General features: G+C 37.2%; 1 pseudogene; it reads right to left on the reverse strand.

Moving 5' to 3' along the window:
* Positions 1–15,002: 15,002 nt before the first annotated feature.
* LOC128625902 (60S ribosomal protein L7a-like) lies at positions 15,003–15,987 on the reverse strand (annotated as a pseudogene).
* Positions 15,988–20,475: the final 4,488 nt, after the last annotated feature.

The following is a 20,475-nucleotide window of genomic DNA, read 5'->3' on the forward strand; positions in this document are numbered from 1 at the left end:
ATTTATTAAGAATACAGACATCACAGTCCAAGATCACAAATTTTTTAATTAAATTCCTATCTCACACAGATTCCAATCCCTTCAAGCACTAAATCCTTAAAAGACTAAAAGCTAATTCAAGCTTTCCCACCAGTTTCAGAAACCTTGACACATTTACCTTTAACATTCAAACATTATGGGAACTTTTGTTATACTCTTCCCTTTATGTCAACTCACTGATTTCTTCCCAGGGGTCATATACATAAACAACTTTGTGGTTTTCATTTTCTTGAGTAGGTGTTATGTATTAAAACTATAAGACCAAGAGAAAGTTTCAATTTTTTGACTAACTTTTATGGTTGTTTGACTATTGCTCTGCCTTGTTTCATGTTCATTTGGGCAATACAGGCAGTTATGTGCCAACAACAAGATTAGATAGACAATCATGAAATAATGTGATATGGTTGCCTCTCAGATCATAGAATTTGGGAGGGTACCGATCCTTGTTTCATCATTCATTTCTTATTAAACTTACACTTGCCACTAAGTTCATATCTTCTAAACTATTCTATGAGATAAATGCATGGAGCCAAACTCTTTTAAATATTTGAGTTATTATGCCTTATTTATTTTAGTTCACTTATTCCTTGAAATTTCATTTTATTGTGGACACCTGACCATTTAGAACTTTGCTTTTATTTTTAAGTGACAGAAATTAAAGTTCAATTAGGAAATGATCCACAACTGCCTGCCAGTAGCAACCTCTTGTCGAGCTAGTAGAGCCAGCTCTACCCCTGGACACTACCACCTTCACAAAAGTTTCAAACCCTGTACATTTTAACAAATAATTCAAAAGAAGATGGAAAAATGTATACATTTTATCATTCAGTCTTAGTAGTAGTCAAGATTATACAAATTAAAAGAGCAATGTGATAGGATCTTTTATGAGCTCATGTATCCCTTCTCCCCAAAGTAAAAATAGTTCAAATAACATTTATACTAACAATTATGACATGAACTGAAAAATTTCATATCCTACTGATGGCATTACAAGTTGTCACATTTCTGTTCAACAATCTGATGATTCCTATCAAAGAATTTTTGTTTGCAACACCCCACCCAAAAGTTACATTTTTGAAACACTATCCTAAGGAATTAATAAAAAGTATTTTTAAAAGATCACTAGTATAACTGTGGCTGGTATAGCTCAGTGGATTGAATGTGGGACTGTGAACCCAAGGATTGCAGTTCCATTCCCATTCAGGGCACATGCCTGGGTTGCGGGCCAGTACCCAGCAGGGGATACATGAGAAGCAACCATACATTGATATTTCTTTCCCTCTCTCCTTCTCTTCCCCTCTAAAAATAAATAAGTAAAATTTTCTTAAAAAAAAAGAACATTAGTACAGAAATGTTACCTCCCTGTTTATAATAAAACATTTATTGAAAGAAGACTAATGATAACAAGAGTAAAAGATAAACATTTCATGACCTAATCATTGATCATTTATTTTTCAACCATAAACATAGAACTATGAAAACTAGGAGAAATATGGGAAAACATTATGAAATTATACTTCAAAAAAGATACAGGATACCAAATAAATACATATAAGAAATGCATGATATAGATTGACAATATATTAAGTAAGATGTTCAGATGATCAGAACTTGTAAGTGTAGAAGATTCTATATTTGTATCACTATTTAAACTTTGAACTAGTAGTTTTATGCATTTAGAGGAAAACAAGTCTCTGTCTCAATACAAACTGAATTTTGTTATTTTTATCAAATTTTGAGTTTTCTATACCTGCAACTTTCAAAAGGTTTACACAATCTTTTTTAATCTAAGGGAGATGTGTATCAAGTTCTAAACTAAAACTGTCATTTTAAAAATTTACATTATGACTTCCATCTCAAAAGTTTATAAAAACTTTGTGAGTTTTTAAAACTGTATATGTACTTTTATAAGTATCTATGGAAACATTTTCTCACTCTTGGTTTTCTATGCACATTGCAAACCAGATTAAGAAAAGTACCATAAAAACAAATAAAACTTGATTTAAAAAAACACTACTATGTGTATAACATTTATACACTGATGTTATGCTAAAGGCAAAAGTTTTATATCTACATAAATCATCTTAGAATAGAAAAAAATTGTTCAATGTTCCTTTTATTTTAAAAAATACATTTAATATAAGCTGAATATGAAAGGACACCCAAAATACTGGAATTATTTTCAGGAGGATGGGCCCCTTGTAGTACAGGCTCCCACCACTAGGTGAGTGTTCCAGAAACCCACCTGTATCAGTGACCCAGATGGCATTGTTGTGAGAGGCTGCATTCAGCTTCAGTGAAATTCTTTTTGAAAACTCTTTCAATACATTTGCCCATTTCCTGATGAGTAATTTATGAGCATGCCTACTGACACCAGGCTGAGTGTTCAGCAGTTTTTGACCAAAAACGGCATGACCACCAATGCCCCATCCTTTCTCTTCACCCAGTCTGTACTCAATGTTTCTCTAAATAAAAAAGCCCTCGAAGGGAAATGTTTTGCCAATGTGAAACTGGTGAAGCAAAAAATGGCAGAAACACTAAAAAGCATCAAAATGGACAAGTTCAAACTGTTTGGGGCAGTGGAAATAATGTCTCCGCAGATATTGCATCAAATGGAGAGCGCTTTGAAGGTGACAGAAGTTCAAATGTGTAAGAATACATAATTTTTATTAAAAATTCCTGCTTCTATGAGGTTTCCCCTTGTATGTTTTTCATATTTTTCATTTAAACAAATATCAAGTAAATTTGTTAGCGCAAAAGTCAGATCATCATATTAATTACAAACTTGAATATTTCTCCCTAGGCAATGATTTTTTAAGACAATTCAACCATGAAGTTCATTATTACTATTTTAATTAGTAAATTGCTTACTTTAAAAAAATATTGTTCAAGTACAGTTTTCTGTCTTTTACTCCCATCCCAGCCCATCCCCCCATCACTCCCCACCTCCCTCCCATTTCTTCCCCCTGCCTTTGATTTTGTCCATGAGTCCTTTATACTTGTTCCTGTGAATCCTTCCCCTTTTCCCCTGAAATTCTCTCCCCTCTCCCCTCTAGTCCCTATTTGCGGGTTCTCTATTACATTGTCTTTGGTTATATTTTGCTTGCTTGTTTGTTTTGTTATTTAGGTTCATGTTAAAGGTGAAATTATATGGTATTTGTCTTTTACCACCTGACTTATTTCACTCAGCATAATGCTTTCCAGTTCCATCCATTGCAAATGGTAGTAGCTCCTTCTTTCTTTCTGCTGCATAGAATTCCATTGTGTAAATGTACCATAGTTTTTGGATCCATTCATTTACAGATGGGAACCTAGGTTGCTTCCAACTCTTAGCTATTGTAAATGGTGCTGCTATGAACATTGTGGTGCATAGGTTCTTTTGGATTGGTGTTTCAGGGATCTTAGGATATACTCCTAACAGTGGAATTGCTGTGTCAAAAGGCATATTCTTAGAAAAATTTTAGTTTTCTTAGAAAATTTTTAGTTTTCTTAGAAAAATTCCATATTCTTTTCCATAATGGTTGTACCAGTCTGCAATCCCACCAACAGTGAACTAAGGACCCCTTTTCCCCAAAACCTCTCCAACATTTGTTGTTTGTTGCTTTGTTTATGATAGCCATCCTGACCAGTGTAAAGTGGTATCTCATTGTGGTTTTAATTTGTGTCTCTTTGTAGCTAACCATATTGAGCATCTCTTCATGTATCTCTGGATGTTCTATATGTCCTCCTTGGAGAATTGTCTGTTCAAGTCCTTTTCCCATTTTTTAACTGGGTTGCTTGTGTTCTTAGAGTGGAGTCATGTGAGTTCTTTGTATAATTCGGAGATTAAACGTTTGTCTGTTTTTGAGTGGCTCACAGATCTTCTAGATTAAATAACCATAAAAATGTTTTACAATATTTCACCATACCATAATAAAAAGGAAACATGTTTGCATTTATTATAAAAGCTTTTAAGCCCTGGCTGGTGTGGCTCAGTGGACTGAGCACCAGCCTGCAAACCAAAGGGTCACTGATTAGATTCCCAGTCAGGGAACATGCCTGGGTTGCAGGCCAAGTCAAGTCCCCAATAGCGGCTCCTCATGAGAGGTAATCACACATTGATGTTTCTCTCCCTCTTCCCCCCTCCCTTCCCCTCTGTCTATAATAAATAAAAAAATTTAAAACTTTTTAATAAAAAGTTTTTAAAACCACAAAAAATCATCTAGACCCTGCCTACTTTTTTAAAATCTTCTTATTTCTTATTATTTCTCTGAACCTCACCAGGGTGCAGAGGTGCAAAACCAGGAACAACTAACAGTAAGTTTACTTTCATTATTTCTGGTAGAGACATGAACTTCCAAGTACAATTCTGTAAAGTTTGATAATATTAAAATGCCTCTGTCTAAAAACTAAATAAATATTTAAACTCCATAAGTAATCTAGTAACTATGGTAAAAAACTCCAGCAAGCCATCATATGAATCAAGCTCAATGTTCACCTGTAAATCTTAATTTCGTTTTATTGCCTAAGTCATATGGTTTTCATTTTCAGGTGTACTGAGCAACATGAGAAAACTGTCTCAAAATGTACTATGGAGAAAACAATGAAAACAAATGCAGAATTTGATGTCTCCCCAGCCTATTTTTTCAAGAGTTAGGGAAATATTCTGCTCTGAGACTATCTGGCCTGTGGTGTTATCAAGCTCCCCTAAGTTGGTAGAACTCTAATTCCTATTCAGTCTCCACAACAATAGGAAGTTGTTAAACCCTCTATTCTGCTATTTCCACTTTCCAGCCATTATTTCCCTCTGCAAACTTCATATTATACTTTGCATATGCATATTGCAGTGGTCAGCCAAAAATTTGGACAGAGTTTATATGAAGATTTTGAGTCTCCTAGCTCAGAGATTCCCTACATTAATTACCCAAACTTCCCCTTTAGATGTCACACACACAAAAAAAGTGAGAATGCCTAAAGAATGTGGTTGTATTGAATTTCTGCAAACTTTGTCAGCCAAAAACCTATGGAACAATATATTTCTGCTCTCTTATTAATGCTGGAATCAGTTAATCCACTGCTAAGACTTCCCATATGTGGCTTAAAATGAGCATTTCCCTACCACCAGTTCTAATCCTTTTGTGAGAATCGGCCTGTGGGGTTTTTCCACCCCTCACCCCACTAACTGCTAAACTTGTTCCCCTAAGTAGTCTAATCCCCACTCCCAACCCAGTCTGAGAGTCATAGCTGAAAGGGTACAGAGAGGTCATCTAACAAAATCCACTGACTACACAAAAATCCCCTCAACTGTACTTCAGCCTTGGGCCACTCATCCTTCCCAGAATATCTGCAGAGATAGGTGTTTTTAACTTTTAAAAAGCTTTTCCTTACAGACCAGTTTTAACGTCTTGATACACTAATTTTCACTACTGCTATCTGTACCCCTGAGTAGGAACTCAAGCTCTCTCTCATATGACAGCCTGTCCAGCTTCTGAAGGCCACTCACAACCTCTGTGTGAGCAAAACCCCTGGCTGCTCCTCCTTGGCTGACCCTTGCTCTTTGAAAGACAAGGATGTGCTCAAAACTGCACAGAGGTGATTTCTGTTTACTAGATTCTGGCTGCATTAATTAAGATCAACACAGAAAAGTAACAACCCCTGAATTCACCCAGAATTACACCTATGAGCCAGTGCTTGGCTCTTTGCATGGAGGGTAAAGTTAAATCACTAACCTGAAAGAATGATCTCCACTTTTCTGACACTGCTTGGTTTCAAAACTCTTTATGTATATTCAGGCATAATTAACATATTAACTCCTATTCAGTTCCAATTACTATATAAGAGATGTACATATGCCTTTGTATTAGCTAAGGAACCTAGTTATTTGAAAAACCCTAAAGATATATGACAAAAAGAGGACTGATTTACTCAAAACGTCAGCTTTGATGCTGATAAAACCATCATTTATGAAGTCAGACACCTTGCTGAGTGCTTTTATACATTTCATCTCATTTCATTCCCAATTCCAGAGATAATTATCTTCACTTTAAAGATAAGGAAATTGAGACTCAGAGAGTCTGACTTGCCTTCTTACAGCTAATGAAGAAGAAGATGTACAAATGTAAATGCAGTCCTGTCAGATCCAGAGCCGTTCCTTTCATTCAGCTTGGGGGCATCCATGGCTGACGTCTTCATTATTTCTGTGGCCTCATTATTTCTTTAGCAACCTGCTAACTTATTCAGGACTATCTGTGGGCCAAAACAAATGGAAACCAAAGAATAGGAAAGCAAAATGTTCCTTTTCAAAAGACAAATATTATATGATCTTGCTTATATGTTAAATCTAAAAACCTAAAACAAATTCATTGCCCTGGCCTGTACAACTCAGTTGGTTTGAGTATCATCCCATAGGCAAAGGGTGGGGGGTTCATTCCCAGTCAGGGACCATGCCTGGGTTGTGGGTTTGGTCCCATTTATGGTGTGCCAGAGGCAACTGATCACTGCTTCTCTCCCTCTCTCTCCCCCTCTGTTCCCTCTTTCTCTAAAATCCATAAGCATATCCTCAGGTGAGAATTTAAAAAATCAAAAACCAAAGAATCAAACTCATTGAAATGGAGAGTAGATTGGTTGTTGCCAGGGGCTGGGGAGTGGGGGAAATGGATGATGGTGATGGAAGGGCGCAAACTTTCAGTGATAAAATGAGTGAGGTCAGGGTACCCACACTACAGCCCTGTGACTAGGGTTAACAGTACTGTGTTGTACACTTGAAAGTTGCTGAAAGCTAGGTCTTGTGTTCTCATCACCCATACACAGAAAGGTAACCATGGGAGGTGATGGACGTCTTAACCAACCTCACTGTGCTAATCATTTCACAACATATAATTGCGTACTTTAACTACCCAATGGTGCATGTCAAATAAATCTCAATAAAGCTGGAAAAACCGTAGGCATTTAAAGGGTGTAAGATACCAAACTATTATGTAATTTGAAAACCCTCTTTCTGTTGTATGTGTATGTGCACTCTGCTACGACATATAATGTACTTTTAACTATGAGTTGCATTTTAAAAGGCTTGAAAATATTGAAGACAGGGAGCCTAACTATGAAGCTATTCTTACAGTTTAGAAGACAATGAGGAACTAAATGAAGGAAATAGCAATAAGGATGCAAGAGACAGATTCCAGGAATATGCAGGAAGGGAAACTTAATCAGCATTAGATGCCCAAGGGAAGAGACAAAGAAAGTATATGGTGAGCTTCAGATTTCTAAGTAGGATGAATAAGTGATTGATGACTACCCTCTGAAGGATTAAATAGAGGTAAGGAGTAGCTTTGGAGTAAAAAATAACAAGTTTAATTTCCAGTCATAACTATCAGAGCTCTAAATGGAATATGCAGTTGGATAAAGATGTCGAACTAAAAACTTCAAGTTGAAGACATAGGTTAGGAAGCTAGATGTAGATGTTATTATTCGGTTAAATATAAACTAAAAGGATAAGAGTACCTCATAGGTTATGTACAATCATGGGAACAAGTATAAAGGACACATGGATAAAAACTACGGGGGGGGGGTCATGAGAGGGAGGTGGGGAGCACTGGGGTGGGGTGGGCTGGGATGGGAATAAAAGACAGACAACTGTACTGGAACAATAATTAAATTTCAAAAAATAAAGTAAAAATGTCAAAAAATGAAAATTAAAAAAATGAATTGAGTAAAAAGAATCCGCAAAGACTTAAGGTAGCTATCAGAAAAGTGGAAAAACAACCAGAGAGAGGCTTTTAAGAAGACTTTGAAGAAGCGAAAAGCTCAAAGAAAAATAAGCTTCCAGATGGGAGTGGGCACCATTTTAAATGCCAAGAAATATCAATAAATGAAGGCAGAAAAGCATTTGTAGTTTTTCCAATTAAGAGGTAACTGGAAGCTTGTAGAATAGTTCTGGGGGTGGGAGACTGGCTGGGTGGCAGCTTTTAATATAATTTCAGATAAGTAAAAGAAATGGAAACACAGGTTGTCAGATAAGGAAGTGAAGAGTATGTTACACACACACACAAATACATACACACGCTTATGTTCCCTAGTCCTGGGGAAATCTACTCTTAGATCGGTCAAAATGAAAACTGATACAACGTGATACTATGTTTAATAATTAAGTTTCTGATTGAAGCAGTTTTCTCCAAATCAATGAAATGAGATTGAATTTTCAGTTACAGATAAAGAAAATTGATTTTTATTTTTCTGAGAAAATTCCATACTGTTTTCCATAATGATTGTACCAGTCTGCAATCCCACCAAGAGGGGACTAAGGACCCCTTTTCCCCACAACCTCTCCAACATTTGTTGTTTGTTGCTTTCTTTATGATAGCCATCCTGACCGGTGTAAAGTGGTATCTCATTGTGGTTTTAATTTGCATCTCTCTGATAGCTAACGAAATTGAGCATCTCTTCATGTATCTTTGGATCCTCTGCATGTTCTCCTTGGAGAAGTGTCTGTTCAAGTCCTTTTCCCATTTTTTAATTGGGTTGGGTGTCTTCTTAGAGTGGAGTCGTGTAAGTTCTTTGTATATTTTGGAGATTAAACCTTTGTCTGAGGTATCATTGGCAAATATGTTTTCCCATACAGTTGGTTGTCTTTTTAATTTAATACTGTTTTCTTTAGCCATGCAGAAGCTTTTTATTTTGATTACATCCCATTTGTTTATTCTTTCCTTTATATTCCTTGCTCTAGGGGACATATCAGTAAAAAAGTTGCTGCATGAAATATCTGACATTTTCTTGCTGATGTTCTACTCTAGGACTTTAATGGTGTCACGACTTATATTTAAGTCTTTTATGCATCTTGAATTTATTTTGGTATATGGTGTAAGTTGGTGCTGCCTGTTGATCCAGCAATTCCACTGCTAGGATTATATCCTGAGAATCCTAAAACATCATTATCAAAGAACCTATGCACCACAATTTTCATAGCAGCACAATTTACAATACCCAAGAGTTGGAAGAAACCTAGGTGCCCATCAGTAAATGAATGGATCAAAAAATTGTGGTACATAAACACAATGGAATTCTATGCAGCAAAAAGAAAGAAGGAGCTCCTACCCTCTGCAACAGCATTGATGGAACTGGAAAGCATTATGCTGAGTGAAATAGGCCAGGTGCTCAAAGACAAATACCATATGATCTCACCTTTAACAGGAAGCTAAACAACAAAAACAAACAAGCAAGCAGAAAAAAAAAAAAAGCAAAGACACAAAGAAACTGAAATAGAGAACAAGGGGACAGTGACCAGAGGGGAGAGGGAAGGGAAGTTAAGGGGAAAAAGGGGGAGGGATTTGGAGGAACAAATAGGAAGGACACAGGGACAAGAACTAAGGGGGGTGGAAATGGGAGAGAGGTGGAGAGCAAGGGGCGGGGGAGGCTGGGATGGGAGACATAGACAAAAAAACTGTACTTGAAAAATAACTAAATAAAATTTTAAAAAAAAGAAAAGAAAATTGAATGTTTCTCCTGGTTTGCACTGATTTTTCTAAACTGCTACAGTGACAATATAAAGGACTAATGGATAATGTGGGTTTTAGAATGAAATTGTAGGTGTTCCATGCGGTATCTGCCACGTTACCAGCTATGATGCCTTAGGCCCGTTGCTAGCATTCTCTACTTCTCAGTCTCTTAATCTGTAAAATGGGATGATGGTGATCATAGCAATTTACTCTGAAGGTTCCTTGTTTGAAGGGTTAAATACTGCAATACGAATACAGTGCTTAGGTTTGCTCTTAAGCAATTAAAGTCCTCAAGAAATATAAGTTGTTATTATTTTTCTGAGATCTCTTGAGAAAGGAGAAAGGAAAAGAAGGGACATGATGCGTTACTACAATTTGGATCATATGAACTCTGCTGAAATAGAAATTGACCCTAAGGATTCAATATTCTTCAGGGCTTTCAAATACATAGTAATAATCCCAAGTTTTATGGCTTTGACTACTGCACAAACAGTATGCACACATATTTAAGGTGGTTCTTGAATTTTTTGAGGTCCTTAGATTTTAGTCCTACAGTTGATGGTCATACCTTCTGTTAAGTAAAGCTTTAATTGAAAAAGAGTATAATATTTCATAAGGTAATCACAATGCTTTTATGCTCCAAAACTATGGTTCATTGCTCTGAGAAGCTCTAACCCTCTTGCTAAATCCTGGAGCTGAAAGCAGACTCATGCAAAGGGTTTGCATCCCATCTTTAACATTTTTGAACATTCTTTGTCTTCTTAAAATTACACTACAAAAAAGAAGTCTTCTAATAAATTATAATCAAAAACAGGATTCTGAGAAAATAATTTTTTAGTTAGGGATGTTAAAGAAAAATTTAAATAAGAGCAGGAACATTAGGTGAAATGATAAGCTTTGACTATATAAGATACATAAAATTTCACAAGAAACCACAAAGAGATATAGCTGGTAAGTCACTCACCCAAAGTTTCAATGAAACTGCAAATGTCTGTTATTCTGCAATTTCAACACAACGTGAGGGCTGATGATTCCACTGAGTCATAACTGATCCCAGGGAGAGGCCTTTGAGCCACTGCCTTCACTCCATTTACTCCGCAGTGTATAAAACAGCTGTGAAACCCAGGGCCAGTCATTCCCCAACACCTACAGCAGCCTCCTACAAAAGAAACTGACTGGAAAGTTTCAGGTGAGAAAATTTTAACTATCATTGCAAACTAAGACATATGTACTTTTTATAGATGTGTAAATTATAAATTATATATGCATGTATGTATATATGCACATATCCTGGGAACTGTCAAAAGTAAAATTATTGAGATTTTCATGTAATGATTGCTTGGAAATGTGTAAGCTAGGTAATTAGACAATCATCTGGGGTAAATTTTTCTTAAAATCTCCATATGTAGTAAGTGCGTGTTTCAGAATGACCATAAATCTCAGTGGCGGTGGAGGGCTGGCTGGGTGGCACACTGAGACAGTTACAGGGTGAGGGTCATCATTTAGATTTTATGGGTCTCAATTCAGGAAACAAAGGGAACATGCAATACCACACACTCTCGAAAGTATGAACAATTGCCACTTTATTTGTAGCCTCTGTTTGACCTTTCAATTTTGCTGTATTTATATTCAACTCTATATCATGCTGATTTTAAATACTTGTGCTTTCCTATAAATTCTTGAATAAAAGTGATGCTCCAGAACGATGCATCTTTCAAAGACATATGTCCATATACTGCTATGGGTGGTAGAGCTTGAAAAGTAAAAAAATGAAATGTGATAAGAGGTAGATATACCATGTCCTGACTGCAAGACTTAATCCGGAAGTCTGTGATGGTATTTATTTACTCTTTACTTGATGTGGTTTTGAATAACCCTTGAATTCTTTAATGTCTCCCTATTGTAAATGCTCAGCTTGAATTCTGTCTTCTCTAAAATTGTCTCCTGAATTGGTTAAGTGACTTGCCCAACATCAGAGAGCTATTGGTAATTTAACATACAATGTACCTGGACTTTTTAAAAATTTACACTAACATTTGGTCTCTCTGCTGACTTCCAGGCTATTTCAGTGTAAGATGAAGCTGCTGCTTCTGATCGCAGCCATCTTGGCAGTGACAGTTGGTCTCCCGGTAAGTATCCAGTGCTACACACCAGAGTAACTAGTATTATTTCAGTCTGATTAGGAATCCAAAGTTTTTCCCATCACATGCACTGTATTCTACTGTATAAACAGGTATAACATCTTCTCTTTTAATATTATATTCTAGAAAACATTATAAATGATGTATCGTCCACTGCATAGTTCAATCCCACATAGCCTTGTACAGTGGAATTAGTGTCATCTAAAATACATGTAAAGACTTGTCAGAAAATGGTTACAAAAATAAATTATGAACACTCAGATCCTAGATATTTTAAAGAAATGAATGCTATGAGAAAATATCAGGTAGTGAGGAGTCAAATGCTTTCCTTCATACAATGTGTACGAGTAAATCAGTTTGTTTGCCTCACCAGCAAAACTTGAATTAATTTCACTGTTTGAGTTTCAGGTCACTCAAGACCAGAAAAAAGAACCACAAAGTGTAAGTTACATTTCCTTTTTCTAACATTTAAGGTTTCATTCAAAATATCTAACTGTGGTTAAAGATACCACTTTATTCAAACTTCTCCAACTCTAGAGAAATCCTCAGAGTTTATTTATTAGCACCCAACAGTGTGTAGACTTCAGGGATTTGGTCTCTGCTTACACAAAGGCAATAATGTGAGCACCTCATGTAACAATGGGACTCAAGTTGAAATCGGTATCATTCTGTGATAGATTGAGTTATGATATCTTTTTCTAAAATTATAAAGCCTTACTTAATAAAGGTTCATCATTTCTAATGCCTCCATCTGCTTTACCTCTACAAAGTCCATTCCAGAGAAAGTAAAAATAATGATAATTAAAACTTGAGAATTAGGAAATGTGTGCAAGCATTGATAATCCCACCGGAGGTACATTCAGTAATGGAACATTTAGGGCTAAATGGTTCATCAAAAAGAAAAATCTTTTTAGAAAAGGAAAGAAAATTTGAAAGGAAGGAGTTTTGTTTTGGAATCTGTTCATACTCACAAAAAATCTTTTTTAAACATATGTATTTGTTAGAGGAAAGGGGAAGGGTGAAAAAAGAGAGGCAAATATCAATGGGAGACAGAAGCATCCATTGGCTGCCTCCTATGCATGCCCCACCCCAGGACCCAGGCATGCGCCCTGGCCCAGAATCAGACCAACAATGTTTCACTTTGAGGAATGACGCCCTACCTACACAGCCACACCAGTCAGGGCTCATAGACATTTTTTCATCTGAAAGGAAACATGGCTCTGAGGCTAAAACTGTAGTGTTAAGGTTACAGAACTTGATAAGGATATGGATAGAAGAGGGAGAGAGGGGAGAGAGAAGAGGTGAAGAGGAGACTATGTCTAACACATGGTTTGGGTGCAGACCTTTTATAAATGCAAAGGGAGACATTTGACATCCCCTCGCCCACATCCTTCCCTTTGGCCTTATAGTTATAGAAGTAATTATCTGAAAAATTTGGCTATGAGTACAAAGGTACAAGAACATAGTTATCTTTAAGTAATTTCCTAAAATGATGTAAATTAATCAAATCTCTGTTCTTAGTACACATAGAAAAGGTAAGTGATTTTACAGTTTCTAAAGCCTTTTACCTAAAAATGAAAACACACATGTTAAAAAACCATCTTATGTATTTTCTTTTAAAACGTAAAACAGCCTTTTTAATCTCTTTTTTTCCCCCAGCAGCTCAGTGGAAACAATGAATCACCTTTCCAGTTTTTTAGGCCTCCTTACCCACATCCACCATTTGGCCCATACCCACCATTCCCCCCTCAAGGGTACCCATGGTTTAGATTTTGCATCTTTCCTTCTCCGATACCTCCACCTGGCCCCACACCTATCAGTGGACAGTAAGCAAGAGAGAGTCCTGGTGGAATGTCAGATGCAATAAGTGGTAAGTACACGGAGTACAAGGCATGCATTTTTTACGTCTGTTGTCTGTGGACTGCAAGGCATCATTCCATGAAAAAAAAAAGATCACAATGTTTTCACTTAGCCACACTCATTTATGATTTGTCTCAATCTTTTTCTCCAATAAAGACTGTTAGGGTCTCTACTCAAAGATACACACGTCTTGTCTTTCCATGATCTTATCAACATCACAGTTGGAAACCCTCCTTTCCTGCGATGTAATAGAAACAGATACTTTCTTATTAAAATATTTTTACAGAAAAGTTTTTAACATTTTTCTACTACCATCACCATATGTGTTTTGGGGACTGAATCAGAAGGCTGAAGAAGGCAAAACTGTAACCAAGGCGGATATCATCATGGATGAACTTGTGGATGTAGGATCTAAACTTGATTTCTGCCTACTCCTTAGATAATCATGTGCTTTTCTAATTAATATTAAAACCCAAACCTAGCCTATGATTGTCACATTATTAAAAAATCCTAAGGGCTGAATGTTCCAATTTTACTAGAGGCCCCTTCATCTTCCCATATCAGAAACAAAGCTGATAGCTTGCAAATTACCAGCTGAATTGAGGAAAAGTAGACTATATTAAAAGTATATTAAAGATTATAGTAAGACCTAGAGGACTATTTTGTGTCCTAGTTTTTATAAAACAAATTCAGCTAATACCTACCAGTGAAAGAGACCTCTGTCTTTCTTGCATTTATTGTCTCCTTGAGCAGAAAGATTCCCAGTTTTTAAACTAGATGTACTTTTGAGACAATTAAAAAGCAAAAACCTTGCCAGTTCACAAGCAAATGACCTATTAAGATTAATAAGTGTATGCCTGTTGTTTTTTTCAGGTCACTAAAATGGAAGGCAAGCCACTTCTTTGAAGAATTGAAAATCCTGTTAATAAAAGAAAAATAAATATAATGAAAGATACATACAGTATTGTCTCATCACTTTCTTTAGTAGTCATCTTTTGTTAACATAAAAAAGATTATGGTTTCCCATTTTCTAAATGTGTGTTATCAGAGGTACTATAAGATATATTTTAACAAGTTTAAATATACTCTTCTTGACAAATAAACAGTCTAGAGAGAAGACAGGGAGTGGAGGTAAGCAAAATCCATCAGCCCTGGAAATACCTTGAATGAAAGTCTATTCAGCAGCTTATGCTCTGCATTTGCACTGACTGTATTAACATAGCCAGAGATTGATTTAATTTCATTCAAAAAACAGGAGTAATTGAGTCTCTATAGTTCAATTAAATCTGTACTTTATTCACAGTAGGGTATTAGGCATTGGTAAAGGATCTCAAAACCATTCAAGTACTATCTCTAACCTCAAAAACTGATAATGGGTGAGATACTAAAATAACGTGTTTATCATCCTGGGATCATCCTTTTCGTTTGTTTTGCTTTGTTTTTGAATGATAATTTTTATTGCTCTTATGTACAGAAAACTCAACATGTACACTTAGCCCAGTTTGGGGTCCATTTCCTTAGCCTTGTATTTTTCCAGCTTGGCTCTGGGACCCATGACTTAGGATCCAGGATGTTGCCTCCATGGTAGCAGATGGGAGAGATGGTAGTGACCTCATCATCTCTTTTGCTGTAATTGGCCCAGATAGCTTCCACCAACTTAGCCAGCACTCCTCTGTCTTCTGAGTTAACCTGTGTGAAGGCAACAGTGGTACAATTGTTTCTGTAGACTGGATGCCCCAGCCTGGCCTTCCCCTTGGTGATGCAGTAGGGAAACCCACCTTCTAGCACAGAGCAGGCAGGAAGACAACCACCTCCATGGGATCCACATCATGTGCAATCACTGTTAGCTGGGGCTTCTTCTTCTCCACCAGGCTCATGACAATGCTAACCCCTGCTAGAAGGACACGTGGCATCTTGGTGGGAACATTCCTTTTGCCAGAAGCTTTCTTCTCAAATAGGGCCAGCCATCTCCACTTCTTCTCTTGTTTGTCTCTGGTCAATACTTGTGGGCCAGCTTAAGCAGCTGTGTAGCTGCCTGGCATCCAAGGCCTGGATGAACTGGTTAGTGGCAAGAGGCACATTCAAACACTTATAAACATAGCCCTTAGCCACTAAAGCCATGTGTAGTGGGGCCATTTGACAAAGCAGGTGAGGTCCCTTTTGGGCTGAATGTCCTGTCCAATGCCAAACATCTTGGGCTTATTCTCAAACAGAGGATATACCACCTTCTTGGCCTCCTGCCTCTTTATGACACCTCTTCCCCTTAGCCTTCTTTCCCTTCAGCATCTTGGGTAAAGGGAGGAGAGAGCCAGAGTCCTTTCTTGAGTCATTATATCATCAAATCTTTACTTAATCTCTGTACAGTAATCACATTTCAACAGGGGGAAACTGAAGATCATGGAAGTCCTGTGGACCTACCCAGTCATAGATCTAGTATGTGGTAGAAAAGAAATGCACCACCAGGCTATCCAAACTCCTATGCCTCCGTTTCAGCTGCTGACCTAGCAGACAAATTCTGAGTCCAGGCCTGCCTGATGGCAGTGCCAAACACTAGTTAAGTCAGTGTTTTCACTTCATTTCAGGAGGAAATTCAAAACCATGCTAAGAAAGGAAGCAACCACCTATCACGTCCTCTTGATCTACGTGCCACACTGCCACCAGTGTGATTTTTGAAAACGTGTCTTGACTTATATGTTGACTTGCTCCAATACCTTGCAAGGCTTCTTACTGCCTGCGATATAAAATCTGGTTTCCTCTGCATGTCATTCAAGGCCTTCTACATACTCATCTTTAAGTGCTTTGCACATCCCCCTGCCACCAGTCCCGCCTCCCTAACACCCCTGCTGTCACACCAGGCCATTGCCTTTCCCCACAACTGGCCTTGACTCCCACACAGCTGTGCCTTCGCTTATGCTATGCTCTCTTCACTGAATGTCCACTCCTGGGGTTAGTGTGTGAAGCCCTTCTATGTGTCAAAGCCCCAATCCAAAATTACGACTTTCATCAGAAACTTTCTCCTATCTCTCCAGACACAATGAGTCACTTCAGCCCTTTGGCCCTTTGGGTCCCACAGCATTTTCTTCTCACTTATGTATGAATCTTATTAGGTTTTACCTTCCAAAAAATAATTCATTTATATTTCTATGTCCTTCCTGAGGAGACTGTAAGTTTCTGGAACATCCCAATAATATAACTATTCCTCAGTACTTAGCACACAGAAGGTATCCAGTGAGTGCTTCATAAATAAAATATACAATAAAATGTTCAAAAATATATTGTTTCATATTGCTGAACTATATCAACATGTGTTATCAAAAGAGTTTTGTAAGAAAAAAACAAAAAGTTCTTAAAGTCAATATTTAAATGGTAACAGTTCTTTCTTACTCAGTTACAATATTAACACCCATACTCTGCTATTGCAGTTGTAGGGCCCATAAATGGCAAGTTGTGAATAAAATTATTTTTTCCAAGATGATGTAAGCATCAAAAAGATATACATGTCTATGTCTTAAGGATTTAATATTTGTGCCCACTTTGGGAAAAGACAAGTTTATAGGCTTTTACTTTAACAACTATATTTTCTCTTTCATACAAACTAAATGCACACAACAGAAGCTTTGTGAATTTTATTGGGGGACAATTCGTCCTGCTCATCAGTTCCCATAAATCCCATAATAAACACTCTAGACACAAACTCTGAAGGAGGAAAAGGTAGCAGCTGGTGATGAAAATAAACTCTCTCCTGGGACATGACAAAGGTCACCCAACAACATCTCACAATAAGCTTTCCATTATCTCACAATGGCAGCCTTTGTCCCTACAGATAAATTATCAATCAGGAAATTATAAAAGCTCTCTTGAAACAAAGATTACATTTCTCCGCCCAAGTTTAAATTGGTCATAGCTGAGACCCTTAGCATCAATGAGGGAACTTCTGCCCTGACACACAAGCTGGCTGTGAATCAATTCCACCAGCACAATGAGCCTTTGGCTCGATTTGAGCAGGGAAACTGCTGTCTCCCTTGGCCACTTCCAGGGATTAAGGGCTCCTCAAACAATAAATATCCATTCTTTGCTATTAAAATCAGTGATCCCAGTTAAAACTATGGGAGGGACAGCGTGAGGATCAAACTGTCCTCAATATAATTTGGTAAATTGACTTTATAGGGAATATTTCCCAACCTTACAGCTGACACATTAGAGGCCATTGCATGACTGAGGAAAAGCAGTAATGGGAAACCTAGAGGAAGTGGTAAAAGAAGGCAGGAAATCAGAGCATGAAGGGTGGCCAAAGGCAAACTTTGGCAGCTCAGAACTCTGGGAGGACCAGCTCTATAATTTACTACCATTCTTGCGTGTGTGTGTGTGTGTGTGTGTGTATTTAAGTCTTTAATATATGCCTTTAACTCTCGTAATAGAACTTTTATTCATCTCATATTATGTCACTGTGACTTTCTGGGAAAAAAAGACACTGTCAATAACTTTTAACTACTAGATTTGTGGAGCAAATGGATTCTATGAAAACTCATCCATTATTCTCCCACTGGATTAGGGCAACATCATTCCTGTGGTGATTGTGACTGGTGGGACAGTTTCTCACCAAGCCAGTCAGCCAAGGCTCCATCTTCTTTTTTAACCTAATGGTTTCTGAGGATAAAATCCACACAAAGGCACTGCTTCCCAAAGTGTGCTTCTCAAGCATTCTTTTTTCCTGATAAAGCCCAAAATAAATATTCGTCCTCAAAATAGCCATTGGAAATTTAGAGCATACATATGAAAACATCCTTGAGAATGCCAGTTTAACAAGTCATTTTGCCTAACTACATTTCCCAAACTGGACTGACACCAGAATGATCCCCATCTGAAACAGCTGATAAAATCAGTGTGTACCGGAGCACCCTATGCTATGTTAAAACAGAATCAGTCACAAAGACACTAAGCACCACTAATTATTGACAAACATTTTTACAGAAAATTAAACAGAGAGCTAAATTCACTTCTACTATTTTGTTAGTTCCTCAAGGAGAAGACTCGCAGGTTTTCCATATACTCTTTCAGATTTTATTCATTCTCTGTTTTGAATTAACAAATAATTCAAAACAAGATGGAAAAATTTATACATTTTATCATTCAGTCTTAGAAGTAGTCAAGATTATACAAATTAAAAGAGCAATGTGATAGGATCTTTTATGAGCTCATGTATCCCTTCTCCCCAAAGTAAAAATAGTTCAAATAACATTTATACTAACAACCATGACATGAACTACATAATTTCATATCCTACTGATGGTATTATATGTTGTCACATTTCTGTTCAACAATCTGATGATTCCTATCAAAGAATTTTTGTTCGCAACACCCCACCCAAAAGTTACATTTTTGAAACACTATCTTAAGGAATTAATAAAAAGTATTTTTAAAAGATCAAAAGTACAGAAATGTTATCTCCCTGTTTATAATAAAACATTTATTGAAAGAAGACTAATGATAACAAGAGTAAAAGATAAACATTTCATGACATGATCATTGATCATTTATTTTTCAACCATAAACATAGAACTATGAAAACTAGGAGAAATATGGGAAAACATTATGAAATTATACTTCAAAAAAGATACAGGATACCAAATAAATACATATAAGAAATGCATGATATAGATTGACAACATATTAAGTAAGATGTTCAGATGATCAGAACTTGTAAGTGTAGAAGATTCTATAATATTTGTATCACTATTTAAACTTTGAACTAGTAGTTTTATGCATTTAGAGGAAAACAAGTCTCTGTCTCAATACAAACTGAATTTTGTTATTTTTATCAAATTTTGAGTTTTCTATACCTGCAACTTTCAAAAGGTTTACACAATCTCTTTTAATCCAAGGGATATGTGTGTCAAGTTCTAAACTAAAACTGTTATTTTAAAAATTTATATTATGACTTCCATCTCAAAAGTTTATAAAAACTTTGTGAGTTTTTAAAACTGTATATGTACTTGTATAAGCATCTGTGGACATTATTTTCTCACTCTTGGTTTTCTACGCACATTGCAAACCAGATTAAGAAAAGTACCATAAAAACAAATAAAACTTGATTTTAAAAAACACTACTATGTGTATAACATTTATACACTGATGTTATGCTAGAGGCAATTGTTTTAAATTTACATAAATCATCTTAGAATAGAAAAAATTGTTCAATGTTCCTTTTATTTTTAAAAATACATTTAATATAAGGACTTCCGCCAAGATGGAGGTTTAGCTGGATGTGCCTGCCTCCTCACACAACCAAGTTTAGGGACAACTAAATATTAGCATCAGAAAACACAACCAGAACACGGAAAACTGAACTTTTCGGAAGTCCGCTAACAACAAATTCTTCGGCCCGACCGGTAAGGGGCGAAACCGGCGTCGGGTGAGGACTTACAAAGGAGGGCTCGGTCGGACCCGGGCGAGGAATCCAGATGCGCGAATCCAGTTGCGCAGGTTCCAAACCCAGGATTGGACCTAGTGAGCGACCAAGCAGCCCACCAGGTGAGCGACTACGGAGGAGTCAGTGGGGAGGCGGTGGCAGCGAGTTGACTGTGGTTGCCTGGTTGCCCGCGAGTGAGGGAGTGAGCGGTTGGACCAGCCCAGCAGCGCAGGGCGCCATTTCCCCGCTCTGACCACGCCCCCACATACAGCGTCACAACCCAGCGACCTGGGACTCCAAGGCGCCGCTTTTCCCACTTAAAGGGCCAGAACAGACCAAAAATGTCGCAGGCAGAACTCAAAGCCCCAGAGATAAATCTAAATGACGAAGAAATAGCAAAACTCTCAGACGCACAGTTTAAAACACTGGTCATCACCTTCCTCATAGATCTGGTGGATTATAGCCACAAATTAGAGAAACATATGAAGGCTAAATTAAGGGAAATGAATGGAATTCCACAGGAAACCCATAGAGATGAAAAGGAAACTGGGACTCA

This window comes from Artibeus jamaicensis, unplaced genomic scaffold, assembly GCF_021234435.1.
Source record: "Artibeus jamaicensis isolate MK-2021 breed Jamaican fruit bat unplaced genomic scaffold, CSHL_Jam_final scaffold_1031, whole genome shotgun sequence".
NCBI classification, from domain to species: Eukaryota; Metazoa; Chordata; class Mammalia; order Chiroptera; family Phyllostomidae; genus Artibeus; species Artibeus jamaicensis.